At 47.9% G+C, this 14948-nt stretch overlaps 1 protein-coding gene across 1 annotated transcript in view; it reads right to left on the bottom strand.

Annotated features, from left to right (window-relative positions):
• LOC133511068 (complement component C8 beta chain-like) overlaps positions 1 to 9784 on the bottom strand; it is a 66244-nt gene extending 56460 nt beyond the window's left edge. The window contains exons 1-2 of the mRNA XM_061839657.1: positions 9577 to 9784; positions 8780 to 9045 (exon numbers count right to left, since the gene is read on the bottom strand). The gene's annotated coding sequence lies outside the window, so the exon portion shown is untranslated. The remainder of the gene's footprint in view (positions 1 to 8779; positions 9046 to 9576) is intronic.
• Positions 9785 to 14948: the final 5164 nt, after the last annotated feature.

Consider the following 14948-nt stretch of genomic DNA (forward strand, 5'->3'; position numbering starts at 1 on the left):
CGTCTTTTTAATACTGGGGACAGTGTGTTCTGGAACATAACATATCTTTGGGCAAACAACAAAATCATTTTCAAGTTAACATCTCTTCAGTGAGGGAAAACAGCGGGCTTGTTGTATCTGCCAAATCTGCGCGAAGCAGCTTGTCGCCGGGCACGAGCACGGACCCCTGCTCCGCAGTTGGACCACCCGCACGCCAAACCGACGGAGGGGCACGGAAAAATGCGACGTCGCGGACCCGCTTCCGAAAGGTTAATTACTGTAGCGAGGATGACGCCCGACGCTGAGCGCGGCTGCCGGCGTCCGGCCCGAGCCCGCGGGTGCCGCGTGAAACCCGCGGCGACGTCGCATAATTACTTTTGTCGGGAGCTCGGAGCAAGGTCGTCGCTGTACGTAAAAGGCGATAAATTGCAACATAATTCAAGGTGGAAAACGTGAAAGTGGAGCTACGCTAACAGGAAGGAGCTCAAGCCAAAATGAGGCGGTCTTAAGGGACAAAATGTTTGGTTTCTCTTTTGATTGGACGGAGTTTTTCCTGTCATCTTTTCTCGGTGTAACATTTTCATCTTTTGTCTGCTCACTCGTTGCAGTCCCGTCACAAACATCAATCAGCTTCCGCCAACAAAATTGTTGCATGTTTGGCGTCCAGGTGCGCCTCACTCATGTCACTTCGTTTCTCTGTCAATTGTATCCCGGGCTCAGGAAGCGTTTTGGCATAGATGTCCAGATTGATCAAGACGGACAAATACGAGAAGTATCGCTAAGAAAGCAGTTGTGTACATTTCTTTTGTAAACTGCCGCAAGTACACACTGACCACGAGCCCTCATCTGAAGCAATTTTCTCAAACAAGCACAACGTCGTCGCCTCCCGATCATCATCGTCGTCATCATCATCATCTGAAAAATTCATTCAAGCTCTCGGGCCTTCCTCTCGCCGTCTCCACTAATGGCACGTTGCATGAATAACAAATGCGAGCGATGTGCATTTTTGTACTACAAATCACGGAGGGCGACTGCCATCTCCAGCGAGCGTTTGACTTTCAAAGCGTGTGCGCTCGCAGTCACCTGATCAAACGTGTCAACCCCGAGAGCGAGGATCATCGGCGGCGGCGGCGGCGGCGGATCCGTGACGGGCTTCCCGTCCCGTCGTTTCGTTCCCGCCATCGGTCTCACGCGAATTCAGCCGTCTGTCCTGCATCAAGTGGAGACGTGCGTGCGCCTTTGACCATCCGTTCTCTTAGCCGCATATCCTCACGAGGGTCGCGAGGAGTGCCGGAGCCTATCCCAGCTGTAAACGGGAAGGAGGCGGGGTACACCCTGAACCGGTCGCCAGCCCATCGCAGGGCACGTGGAGACAAACAGCCGCACTCACAATCACACCGACGGGGCAATTTCGAGTGTCCAATTAATGTTGCGTGTTTTGGGGATGTGGGAGGAAACCGGAGTCCCCTTGAGAAAAGCCACGCAGGCACGGGGAGAACGTGCAAACTCCACACAGGCGGAGCCGGGATCGAACCCGGGCCCTCAGGACCGCGAGGCCAACGTTTTCCAGCTGTGCCGCCCAAATCGAAGTCATACACGCAAACCAAAAGTATTTTGAGTCACCGACCAGGGAGAAAGGTGAAATTTGATGACTCATTCGAAAGAGTCACAGTTGGGTTGAATTTCACCTCGAGGCGTTTTTGTTGTCGTTCTGCACGTTTTGCAGCAAGTACGTCGGGTTCATTTCGGACTAAATTGTCCTTCTGAGTAAACGCGAGCGCGAGTGGCCGTTTGTCGATGTGTTTTGCGCTGGGCGGGCACAAGACAGCTGGTCAACATGCTACGGTGTGCTGGTGTTCCATATTGTACACAAAATGTAGCAAATGTTCTCTGTAAATTATGTATTTACATATGTTTGGTTATCAGTTTGTTTCAAGACCAATTTTTTGGTTTGTTTTTTTACAAGAACCATACCAGGGTGCTTGTAATGCATCCATTCACAATTAAGAAGAGCATTCACTGTGCAATCTCATGTAATTAGTAATATTAATTTGAGAACGTAATTGAAACGGTTACAGCACATTTACAACAGCGTCACTTGTAATTGTAATCAACTACATTTCCAAAAGGACTCAGCCCCAGTCCAAAAAAAAAAAAAAAAAAAAGCTCAATGCAAGCCAGAGATTTTACAGAGCATTTCGGAGCTGCAGTAGAGCCGGGTTTTGACTTTATGAATACTAATAAGTAGCTAAAGGGGAGATTTAGTCAAAGTGCATTCACCTCGCTGCCTCCACTGTGGGTGACATGGCTTTCCCCTCGCCTGCTTTTGCTCTCCTCTCCTCCACCGGGACGAGCGCTCGTTGAAAACTGGAGGGCTTGTACCCTCCGACTCCGAGTATTACATGGTCGAGATGGGGGGGGCGACTGTTTGATCTCTGAATGGGTGCAGAATTCCCCACAGGCGGAGGGACGGAGCGATACAGCAGGCGAGAGAAGCAAAGCAAAGTACAAGAATAAAGATGTGTAGAAATGTGGAACAAGAGAGGAAAAGACCCGAACAAGGCTCAAATTACAGCCCCCGCCCCCCCCCCCCCCATCTTGTTTTGGAAAAAGCAAAGCCGCACCGGCGGAGTCAGAAAAAGGAGAAGAGCCAATCCCAAATCTTGACAGGTGTCGTGTCGAGTCGCACAACCCGCCACGTCGGCTTTCCGACGGCCGCTCGTCAAAGAGGAGATTCTACACGGTTGGGTTTCCCTGCGAGGTTCTGCCCTTGGATGCTCGGATGCAGTGAGCATGGCGAGGTGACATCGGCGTAATAAAAGATCAAATAATACAGTTTTCAAATCGGATGCACATCCGGCCGGCTCCTATGTCCATTCTTCTCAGTTTGTGTGCCTCTAAAAATGGAGGCAGATGCCCCGTAACGTCAAAAGAAAAGAAATGATCGCTCTTCTAGATGACGGCACGACGTGTACGCACGCTTGCATGCTAGTGACGACACGATTAGCAAATGCACTGAGAGGACGCGAGCTATCCCTCATTTCCCTCATTCGTGAGACGCCATTAGCGGCGAGCTGCGCGAGAACGCGACTAGCGTTCGTACACGTGAACGAGGGTCAGGCTGGCGAGCAAGGCGTCAGCATCGATCTATTACCTCCTCAAGGGCTGCGTTACGTAACGCGTTGCTCTTTCCAAAGGTGCTCGCCGCTAACTTCCCTCGCGACCGACAGCAACACCGCAGATTGTCTCTCGCCTGCTCCTGCCCATTCGATTCTTCCCTTCCATCGCTTCAGTAACCCCGTCTGGACCACTGGGCTAATTAATGGCCCCGCAAAGTCTAGTAAAAGAGAACCATATGCTCGAGCCAACGGAAACTGCAAAGTGACACAACCTGGATTCATTGCATGTACGCTCTTCGTTAGAGCAGAACTAAAATACACTGACGCCTTCTGTTCACTTTTTTTTTTTAATCATAAACCCCTTCATTATTGAATGTTCTTCCACTAAATCAGTTTCATGAGGTCACAATATAGTTTTACGGGATAAGTGTGATAAGCGTTGCACATAAAACAAATGTGTTAGCAATTGTCACAATCTAATAAACATTGGAAAATTAAGCATGAATAGTAGAAAAAAACAAAACAAAACATGTTCAACTAATGCAATTAGAAAACTATCGCTGAACAAAAAGGGCTCCATCTTCCTGACTGGCGTAAATCTACCCGGCAGCAGATTCGACTCGCTGCGGATCAAAGGGGCTCCTCTCATTCCCTTTAAATGTCGCGCAACGACAAGTCAGTCTGGTATGGAGACGTCTCCGCACGGAAGGGCGCCGTGCGTCATCCCGGCAATTTGCGGCCGAGCAGGAACACGTCACTGCTCCTGGGAGATTTGGCAACGGACAATATGAGTTGCTGGTAACCGCCAGCGACTTAAATATGTCCACAGACGTCACGCATATATTGCCCTGCCCCCATCATTTCCATACGGTAACTGCGTGCCTGCCAGTGGGATGATTTCAAGGAGATAATATTGCATTCATTGAAGTGACTTCTACACCGATTCCGACGGTTTGATGCCCGATCCCACATTGACAAGTATCAGTGGAATACGTCTGACATCCACCAAAGACGTCCGCGGACCTCAAACTCACCAAAATCACAACTGCGCCGGACTTACGTTTATGATGACATTCTGCCACCAAATGATCACATATGTCCGAGGACACACTTTCGTTGCACCGTGCCGGCAAATTTGAAAACACCATTTCAGTTTTTCGACTCTGAAGTGTACACAAAATGAAACCCAAACCGAATGAACAAAAGTGACATTTGGAGGTCCGCAGGCAAAAAAGGAAAGCCCACGGCGACCCTGCAGGGAAGATGTCGTCTGCTCGTCTAAATCTCAAAGATGAGAAATTATATTTGCCCAACTCACGAGAGAAGTAAATATTCCATAATGGGCGGCATCAAGGTCTTTTTCCATCATTGCAGTTTGCAATATCTCACGTATCGGACACTAAAAGTATCAATTCTTTTGCTAAAGTTTGTTTCATAAACATTTCAGTAGCAGGATGATGAGAAAATTGCTTCAAGCTTTACGGAAGGCTCCGCAGATCAAACGGCAAGTCCGACTTTGTATCTCGGAAAGAAGCTCAGCTGATGTTAACCCGTCAAGTCTCGTGGCATGTTTTTGCCGCCGGGAGGGGGGGGGGTGGTGTTAGTTTAATCCCGTTATAGCTCGCCGTACACTGTGAACCGCATTGTAATTATTCAACCTCACTCGGTAATCGCATATAACGTCCAGACCTGCTGCATAAAAGCCATTTAAGAGCGCGACTTTGTCAGCTCAGCTCAGTTAAGGTAGCAACCATTGCGGTGGACTTGAGGAGAACACAGAAAACAAGGACATGGACGAATAAAGAGGATTTTCTCTTGGATGTAAGATTCACGGAATGAGGGTTGAAGCGCCTTTGGCAATTCAGCCATACAGGCAGGACAAATCATTTCATTCTTTTCCGAGGAAGGAAACAGAACGACTTTTCCCCTATCAAAAGAGGGCTACAAGCGTTTTGTTTGAGAGGCGCATTTCAAACCCCACTCATACTGGATGAAAATCAGACACGATGTTCATATTTAGTGTAGTTCCCAGAGCAATCCGTACGAGCATTTTTTTTTATCGCTGGCTCACAGACTGCACCAGACTACAAAAAAAATGACTTGAAATCTTTTCAAACAGGAATGTCGGAATTGTTTTCTGTCCGGGCCACACCAGAATATTACGCTTGCCCACGGGACGCCGGCCATAATTGTGAATACACAAAAATGTATCATTGTGAGCGTGATAGCGTACGACAAAAATCACAGTTTGGTACGTAACATAACTCGGTTCTGAAGAATGGAAAGCATCCAGAGGGCCGGTATTTCACCAACAAGTTCTCGTTGTCTATGCTTTGCTCAAGAAAATGAAATCGGCAGTCATTTCCAAAAATATCAATACATTTTTGATCAACTGATGAGAAATTCCCTGTGGAACGCCGCTGGGTATTGCCAAACTCTACAAATGACATCGGCGAAACGTATTGCATTCGACCGCCTATTAAAAAAATTGCCACTCAGATGTGTTGCAAATGTAGTTCTTTAATGTAGTTACGCTCGTATCAAACGATTATCCACCAACAAAATGGTGGCTGTCGAACGTGCTGAGTTGCTGGTGAGCAAAAAAGTCCATGCGAAGGTAAGAACTGAACTATAAGAACAGAATCTACGTATAAAATAAAGATAAGTTCGTAGAGCCATTGCAGTACCTTGAAAATTCAAGCTAATTTGGAGCTTTAGATAGACCGCGTATTGAACATCTCCGCCATTTTGTCATGCTCCTGGATTCCAGCCAGGGCTGGGCTGGGCGTGGCCAGCTAATCAGACCCAGTACATATAGGACCCGGGGGACGACAAATACTCCGCGAGATCGTTGCTCTTGATGCCTTGTTCCCGCACTCCTGCTTTCCTGACTTCCGATCTCCGTGCACCGACCCACGCCTGTCCACTGACCACCCTCGTAAGACCATCCGTACTGGTACTTCGGATTGTTTGGACTGTCTACCTGATCTCAGACCTCGGACCGAATAAAGGTTTCCTCTGTACTGTCTGCTGTCTCTGGAGTCGTGCATTTGGGTCCACCCTTGAGCCCCGCATCGTGACACATTTTTGTTCGAAAATATGAATAACAGGCATCAATCGTCGTACACCGTCTAATAAAGATATGCCACCTTCCTTTCATGGAAAAAAAAAAAAGAGATGCTCGTTAATCTCATTTGAAGAGCAACAGCCGTGTCGAGCGGACCGCGCTGGCGGGTTGGCGTTTAACGCCGTTGTAGCCGGCGTGCGTGATTTTGTTTGCGGGCACAATCGTGTCACGATGGGATTATGCATTGTGTGTACAGCTGCCGTCACGGGATTAGGGATGACGCGGGATGACGGCAGAAGAGTAAACGGCGGGCCTTCGACAGCACAGATCGAGGCTTTGGCAATTAGATGATGACTTTTGTTCATGCGGGTATGCAAATTTATCAATGGCTGTGAAAAAGTGGCAAAAAAAAGAAATGTCCACAGCGTGGGCGCCATTAGGAACTATCGCAAATCCTTGACTAGCTTGCGCTTCATGTACTGTGCGGAAACAAAACCGCTCATCCCAACCTGTCAGCTCGCCTTCTCTTGCTCATATTTTCATTTGATTTTCGCCAGCGCAGGTACGTGTAGGCGGGCGGGCAACAGGCAACGGCTGCCAGAAGCGGCACGTGCCGAGCGAGTCTGCGTTATCGCGACTGTCACACCTCGGGCGAGCGCAGAGGCCCGTGAATAACGGGCGCCGCGTCCGGGATCGAGCGGCACATGACGCTCGTACGGAGAGGAGCATCGTTGCGACAATGACTGGAAAATGCTTTCAAGTTTATTAAACCAACATTTTCGAGTTTTTGCCATGATATATTATCTCTGTAACGGTCTACGCATTCTTGACTCGGAGACGTTTTTCGGCCGAGAAGTCATTGGAACGTCTCAAGCTGAGCTACGTAAAACTAGCGCAGCGCTTTGCCTACCGCTCCACTCTCGAGCCAGCACTGTTGAGATAAACACCAACGGGAAGGAGGAAAGTCAGAGGAAAAGGGGGCCATCTTAGCCAAACGGATACAGAGATGGGTCAAACAGAAGTAGCTGTCAAATGGGCCTTTTCTGGTTACTCTTACGACGACAGCAATAACCGTGCATGCTCGCAAAATTGATCAGAATCATCCAACCCGGAGAGGCTGAACGATACTTCCAACCCCCACAAAGACAAAAAGCTTTGCATGCAATTACTGAATTAGTCGAGGAATTAATTTCAACCCAGTGAACTGACACAGAAATGCACTGAACAGCTAATCGGGGAGTCCTCTGGAATTCAAGCTTTAATGGATTCATGATGTCAAGTCCCTCAAGTGGATTGCACGGCAAGTAATTCCCGAGAAATGTAGTCCTTCACGCAGGTCCGCGTTTGTTTCATGACTGGAGTTCAAAAACAAAATTTCTCCTTCACGAAATTGCGCCAAATGTTTCAGGTGTCACTGCCAGACAAATAGCAGCGGAACTTAAGCGGCTGAATGTTAATACACAAAATGAGTTTGTTAAACATTCATTTACCCCAACACACGCACACCAATTTGATCAGCTTGATAATTGGCATTCTTGCCAATCGGCCCGTAGGTTTAAATGTCATAATTGCTGATCCCATCAATAATATTCATCGATTGGCTCAAGAAAGACATTTGCTCCGCGTCCCCGTCATACACAGTAAATCTGAATCCAAAAGCCAGTTCATTTTTATACAATTGGATTTATGTAGGGTTTTGTTTTGGTGTCTTGACGTGGTACGATAAACATCTAATGGAAAATAAAGTTATTTAAAAAAAAAAAAAAAAACGTTGGCGCAATGAGAGAGAGAAGACGACTGAGACAAGACGACTTTCATGATTGTACTGCATCAGACGACTGCAATAAAATCTTGTATTCAGACACCAACGCATGCCGTTTTTTGCGATCAGCCGATTTTATCTTGTCACTGACTAATTTCGTTATCGCGGAGATGACACCACGAGTGGATCGCGGCGACAGCAGCACAGGATGTTCGTGTAAGTCTTGCTTGAGGTACATTCACGTCCTTTTAATGCAATACGGCTCGCAAGCCATCAAATAAACGTTACGTAGCCTGGCAAGCTAGCGCTAGCGCTCGTGGTGGTGTGTAAACATGCCGCTGTTCTGTTGAACACGTCCAGCTTCGGTTGTTGGGCCAAAAAGTGCATACAGCAGCATATGGATCTACTTTTTGTGAGGTTTTTAATTGTTGGTGTGCCGTGAGATTTTTCAACTGTAAACTTATCTGCCTCGGCTCCAAAATTTTGCAATTCGCTGATTTGAAGTCGCAGATATTTACAAGTGGAAAGAAAATAGCTCACACTTGAAAATTAAAGACAAGAATTATTAACCGCCCTGTTTTCTCTATGAACATGATCATTCTAAAGTCCTCGTCCTTATTCCAGCGCACCTTCACGTTTTCTGCGTTTTCTCACTTTTAAATGTATTGGTTTTGGCTGACACCTCAGCGGCAATCTACAGCCCGACTCGTTATCCGGGGCGCTTGCATCTCATTGACGTGAAACTTGGCAGCAGCATCCCGCCGAGCGCAGAAGGAAAAATGAGGTCAATCCAAATTTCTACTTCTTCGTTCACACCAATATGGAAACAGACAAAAAAAAAATGTAACTCACAAATTGCAAATCCTCGTTGGCGTCTGCCTCAAAGTCGGGTTCTGGCTTCAAAGCTCATCCTGAAGCTTTCTGTCTTCTTTTCCTTTCAGCTTGTCCCGTTGCGTAGTCTTCAAATGTTTTGTTTTATTTCCTCCCACAATGAGCACCGACCGCAATTCCAACCGGAGGTGAACCCAACCTCGTGCCGAAAAGTCCGTTGAGAAATGCCGGGGCCGTCAAAAGTCCTTGGAAATAGATGAAATTTGTGACTTTATAAATGGGCCTACCTAAAAAGTAAAATTGAAAAAAACAAAAATCAGTATCCTTTCAATGTGGTTTAGCAATGCAAGATTAAAAACATATTTCATCAACAGTGTCCCGTTGTGTAGTCAATGCCGCATTGGGAGGAAAAAGTATGTTGGTCATCAAATGGAGTGTCATCGTTGAAATCACAAGGAAAAATAGAACTAATGAACATTTTTGCATAGATTTATTTAAAATGAGAGAACGGGAAGGAGAAAGTAATTGCGCCCTTGCTGACCAGACGCGCACAACCCTCACGATGAATTTTGGAGCAAAACTGCTGAAGTTCGGCAAAAACTGCAAGGGGTAGAAGTGGTCAAGGAACTCAGCTTTAAGGTTATTGTGAGTTGAAGCAAACTATCAAAATCAACCCCCCGCCGCGTGCTGGATGAAGTCATCCGCAGACGGTGGCATTTTATGAGAGAAAATAGCTGCCCCGAATGCGAGCGAAAACAACCTTGCTCAGAGGAGCAAACGCACGGTGCCGACCTGGTCCGACTGCGTGCATTTCTCACCTGCTGAGCGTGGCCCGGGGCTAGGTGACAGAGGTCAGCGGCACTGGCTGACGGAACCGAGGGGGGAACGAGGACAGCCGGCGACCAATGTTCCCTCGAAGCTGCGCAACTGCGCATTTGCGCACTTGTCGTACGCTCTCAGCGCAGAGGAAAACAGATCCAGCGCAGTGACGTCTTTTTCTCACAAAGAACTGCTGCCGCTGCTGCTCAGCCATCTCTACTTCCTCGTTTACCTGAGACCGCCCCCCCCATTCCATTTTAAAGGGGTACGCTCATAATTACAAACAGCGGGGTATGTGAATAATTGAATAAAATGTGCTGAAACTGGATGAAATTTTCTCTTTTTTGAGTAAAAAAAAGGTCTGGTCTGAAGCCAAAGTAGAAAGTACAGGATGAGATGGTGTATAATGTTAAAATTCCACCTTGGCACAGCCTGATTGAGGATGAAAGCACAGACGATATATTGCCCAAAAAGCTAATTCTATATTTTAAATATAGGAGGCAACATAACATGAACCCTAAAACTGTTTGGGAGCTTTCAACATGCATTGCCAAAGATATTCTGCAAGCAATAATTCAGTTTTACACCAAGAAAAACAGACGGGGATATCATTGTGGGTTAAAAAAAAATTAAATGAAACAAAGTTGGAAGGGACATTTCAAATTTATAGTTCATAGTTGGCTCGGTATGTATTTGTATTGGAGTGTATTTTTTTTTTGTTTGTTGACATTTTCTGTGTAAATTTGCAAAAATTGTTCTTAAAAATGTTCTGATGGGAATTTAATCTCAGCCTTTTAATGAGCCGTGTAAATTGCAATGGATGACACTGATTGACAACAGCGCATAGGTCTGACGTTGCTCACAGTGGTCAAAAGGGGGCGCTCACGGCCTCAGTGTCTTTGCTCAGACCCGTCAAAAATGAGAGGCAACACCGCCGTGAGGATCGGCGCATCTTCATCCTTGCCCGAAATGCAGTGCGACGACAAACTGCCGCTCAGCAGGAGGAATTGCGCACGTCACAAACGATGTTCAAGCTGTAAATGGGTAAAAATGCTCAAAACGCTGTGAACATACTGAGGAGGTTGCAATCCATTTTTCAGACAGCGCAATGCTTTTGATGGCGGATCGTGTGCTGATGCTGTTTTTCCCGGAGCCTCACGGGCGCCAAGTCTTGGCATTTGGGAGGCTCGTGCGCGACCTCAACCCGTCCATTGCATCGCTTCATTTTCTATGGCACGTGTCCTCATTAGGGACCGAGCCAAGATGGGACCTATCGCGGGCGACTTACGCCCTAAACTGGTGAGGACAACCATTTAGTCATTTAGTCTTGAATGCCGCTGCCATTTGTTTTGGCTTGGGCAGAGGAAAGAAAGGTCAGGCGCCACGCACGTCACGCATGATCATTGACCACTCGGAGGCGAACGGTCAACATGTGGCATCTGATCTGCGCGTGCGTGTCACTCACGTGGGCGTCGCGTGACGGCACGACTTTGACCCAGGAAACGCCGTCTCAATATTGCACGCCCGTCCGTGTGTGCAAATGCACGACACGTCAGCTGCGATGCGTCACTCGACGCCGTTACAATTCTCACATCGGACCGCAGCAAACAACGGAATTAAGTCCACGATACACGAAGCGGTAGAAGGAGGCGGCTCTTCTTCATATACACCGAAAGATGATCAAATGCGGCAAGTCTGCGGCGGATTTTGCGAACGGCTACTTCGGTCGCGGCCCCGGGGCCGAATCGTGGACTCCACGCACGACAATAGGACCCCGGCGACAGTGAGCAAAACGCGGAGCCGACGGGTGACGTCACCACCGATCGGATCAATCAACCACAGGGAGAAAAAAAAAAAATAATAATTCACGCTCCACCTATCACCTGTGTTCTCTGATCTCTATGACACACAAGATGGCGGATTTGGAAACCTGTCCATTTGGTTTCAAGAGGTCGCCAAAATACGCCCACAAAACAGGCCCAGGCCAAAGGTCGCTCACAAACGTCGCCCGATCTGACCCTGGAACGGCAGCATGCGGATTCAGAATAAGTTTAATCAAAAAAAAAGAAGAAAATGAGCAAAGATTCTCCCAAGCAAGGCAGGGGGGTGAAATCCTCTTTCATCCTCCAGGCTCTCTCGGGTGCTATCTGGGGAAGCATCAAAAAAAAAAAAACTCCCATTTCCTCGAGGCACCGAAATCGGAGAAAGCGAAACACTCAAAGGATTCTCTCGTCCGCTCGCACGTGGTCACACTTTCCCGACGGTGAGACGAGGCGGCCTCCGCTCAAACCCGCAGGCGGATGCGGGACGAAGGACAAGTTGAAGAACAAAACACAGTTGAGCAAACTCAAAGAAAAAAAGTTGCATTGCGGATAAACAACATGACGACAGCATACAAACGTGAGATAAAAGACATGCTGATCACCGTATTAGACAAACTTCAGGATTCTTTTCTCCTCACGACTTTTGTTGGGTAATCGACGCTAGCGAGCAGCCACAACTAGCAAGTCGGTGCTGCGAAATAAACCCTTGACTAGACTCAAACAAGGTCCAGTTTTTCTTGAAAAAGGGCGCTTTGAACATACATTCTTAATCACGTCCGATAACCACAGGTCTTTAAAGGTCTACCGTCATCCCTGAAAACATTCTAAAATAGATATGGAAATTAAAAAATACATATTAAGTTACTCACTTCAGTGTCCACACGAAAAAATAAATGTGGGCGGAGAGCGCGTCGTCCACGCGCAAAGTTGCGGAAGTCTCATTCGACATCCGAGCGGTCGCCGTATTGGTGGCTGCATCTCCTGTCCGTGACGTCACACCGCGACATTCGCCGTTGAAAAGACGCTGTGGCCGCTACGGTAGGACACGCCCCTTCGGACACGGAAGCTCTTTTCGAAGAAGAGAACGTCTCACAACCGAGTGAAGTGTCCGGGGCAATATTACCCGATTGTTTCCAGCCGTATTTAGACATGCAGATCACGGGCCAAACCGCCTCCCTGCCAGTACGGGGGGCAACGAGCCACCCTGCCGACCTTGTCGACAAGGCCCGTAGCGATCCACAAGGCCTGCCGGGGCCTGCCGGGGCCTGCCGGGGCCTGCCGGGGCCTGCCGGGGCCTGCCGGGGCCTGCCGAGGCCGTCCTTCAGCGGCTGCTGCATGGAAGCCTTCCGATGTGCACATCGACGCATTTAGCAACCCTGATTTATGGATTACGCCCCCCCCCCCCCCCAACTATTGTTGTTTTTTTTTTTTTTTTTTTAGTAGCTGTATACACACACCGACCGACCTGTCATTTGGAACCCACGAAGCTCCCGTCCTCTGCACCCGTGCAATCCATTTTTCACGACGAACCGGATCGCTTGCAAACTTCTGAAGGGTAAATCCATTTTGGCTAACACGAAGGAACAACGAGCGACCATCCAGCAGGTTAAACTAATAGAAAGAAACGAGTCCACTTGAGGGCGTCACTTCCTGCTTCTTCTCCAAAACAAATCCCTCGAGAGGATTTTCATGGCCGGAGTTACAAAAAGCCACGTAGGTCAAAATCGTGTTTTGTGGTGAAAAAAACGCATGGGTCATTAATAACATTGAAATTAAATTACAATTAAAAATTAAAATTAAAATGATGCATTTCATGACTGTGGCACTTTAATGGACCTACGAGGAATTCAATTCAGCTATTGGTCTCATGAAGTTAGATGCAACCTGTGTTCACCATCAGCCAATCAGAGGACGGCCAAAATTCACGGTGCACGGTGGGAGAGAGAGAGAGAGAGAGAGAGAGAGAGAGAGAGAGAGAGAGAGGAAGAGAGGAAGAGGGGAGAGGAGAGAGCGAAAGAGAGGAAGGGAAAGAGAGAGAGAGAGAGAGAGAGAGAGCGAAAGAGAGGAATGGAAAGAGAGAGAGAGAGAGAGAGAGCTCGAAAGAGAGGAAGGGAAAGAGAGAGAGAGAGATAGAGAGAGCTCGAAAGAGAGGAATGGAAAGAGATAGATCTAGAGAGAGAGAGCGAAGAGAGGAAGTGAAAGACAGAGAGATAGAGATAGAGAGAAGAGATCTTCGAGATTCTTCCTTTCCCTCTCTCTCTCCTTTCTCTCTCTCTCTTTTTCTCTCTCTCTCTTTTTTCTCTCTCTCTCTCTTCCTCTTTCTTTCTTCCTCTTTCTTTTTCTCTCTCTCTCTCTCTTCCTCTTTCTCCTTTCTTCTCTCTCTCTCTCTTCTCTCTCCTCTTTCCCTTTCTCTTCTTTCTCCTTCTTTCTCTTCTCTTGCTCCCTCTCTTCTCTTTGCCTCTCTCTCTGCTCTCTCTCTCTCTCTCTCTCCCCTCTCTCTCTCTCTCTCTCTCTTTCTCTTCTTTCTCTTTCTCTCTCTCTCTTTCCCTCTCTTCCTTTCCCTCTCTCCCCTCTCTCTCTCTCCCTCTTTCTCCTTTCGCTCTCTCTCTCTCTCTCCCTCTGCTCAGAGGAAGACCCCCTCTCTTCCTGAGAGTCTTCTAAACCTCTCTCTCTCTGCCTCTTCCTCTTTCTCTCCCCCTCTCCCCTCTCTCTCCGGCTCTCTCTGAGAGAAAGAACTCTAGAAGTCTCTCTCTCTCATCTCTCTCTTTCCCTCTCTCCTTCCCTCTCTCTCTCTCTCTCTTATCTCTCTCTCGCTTCTCTCTCCAAGCTAAATCTCTCTCTTCCTCTTTCCTTCTCTCGTCTCTCTCTCTCTCCCTCTCTTCCGCTTTCCCTCTCCTCCGGCTCTCTCTCTCTTCCCTTCTTTGCTCTTTCTTCCCTCTATCTCTCTCCTCTCTCTCTCTCCTCTCGCTCTCTTCTCTCTACTCTCTCTCTCTCATTTCCCTCTCTTCCTTTCCCTCTCTCTCTCTCTCTCTCGAGACTCTCCCCGAGATCTTCTCTCTCTCTCTCTCTCCTCTTTCCCTCTCTTCCTTTCCCCTGCTCTCTCTCTCGTCTCGCTCTCTCCCCCTCCCTCTCTCTCGAGAGCTTCCCTCAGAGGGAGATGGGAGAGAGAGAGCTAACTCTCAGAGGAAGTGAAATAATGACCTCGAGAGAGCTGGCAGTTGACTTGATCGCCTCTCTCTTCTAGCGGAACAGAGAGAGATACCAGACACATCTCTCAGAGAGAAACTCTCTCCTTCCCGATCGACAGAAGAAGAAAGATCTCCCTCTCGTCAGAAGAGAGAGAGGGAGAGAGTCCTCTCCAAAAGAGAAAAAGAGACGAAAGAGCGCGAGAGAGAGAGATAGAGAAGAGAGACAGAGAGAGAGAGCGAGAGAGAGAGCGAAAGAGAGGAAGAAAGAGAGAGAGAGAGAGAGAGGGCAGAGGGAGAGAGAGAGAACAGAGAGAGAGAAAAGAGAGAGAGAGAGAGAGAGAGAGTCGAAAAGAGAGAGAG

The sequence above is a fragment of the Syngnathoides biaculeatus genome, chromosome 13 (genome assembly GCF_019802595.1).
Source record: "Syngnathoides biaculeatus isolate LvHL_M chromosome 13, ASM1980259v1, whole genome shotgun sequence".
NCBI lineage: Eukaryota > Metazoa > Chordata > Actinopteri > Syngnathiformes > Syngnathidae > Syngnathoides > Syngnathoides biaculeatus.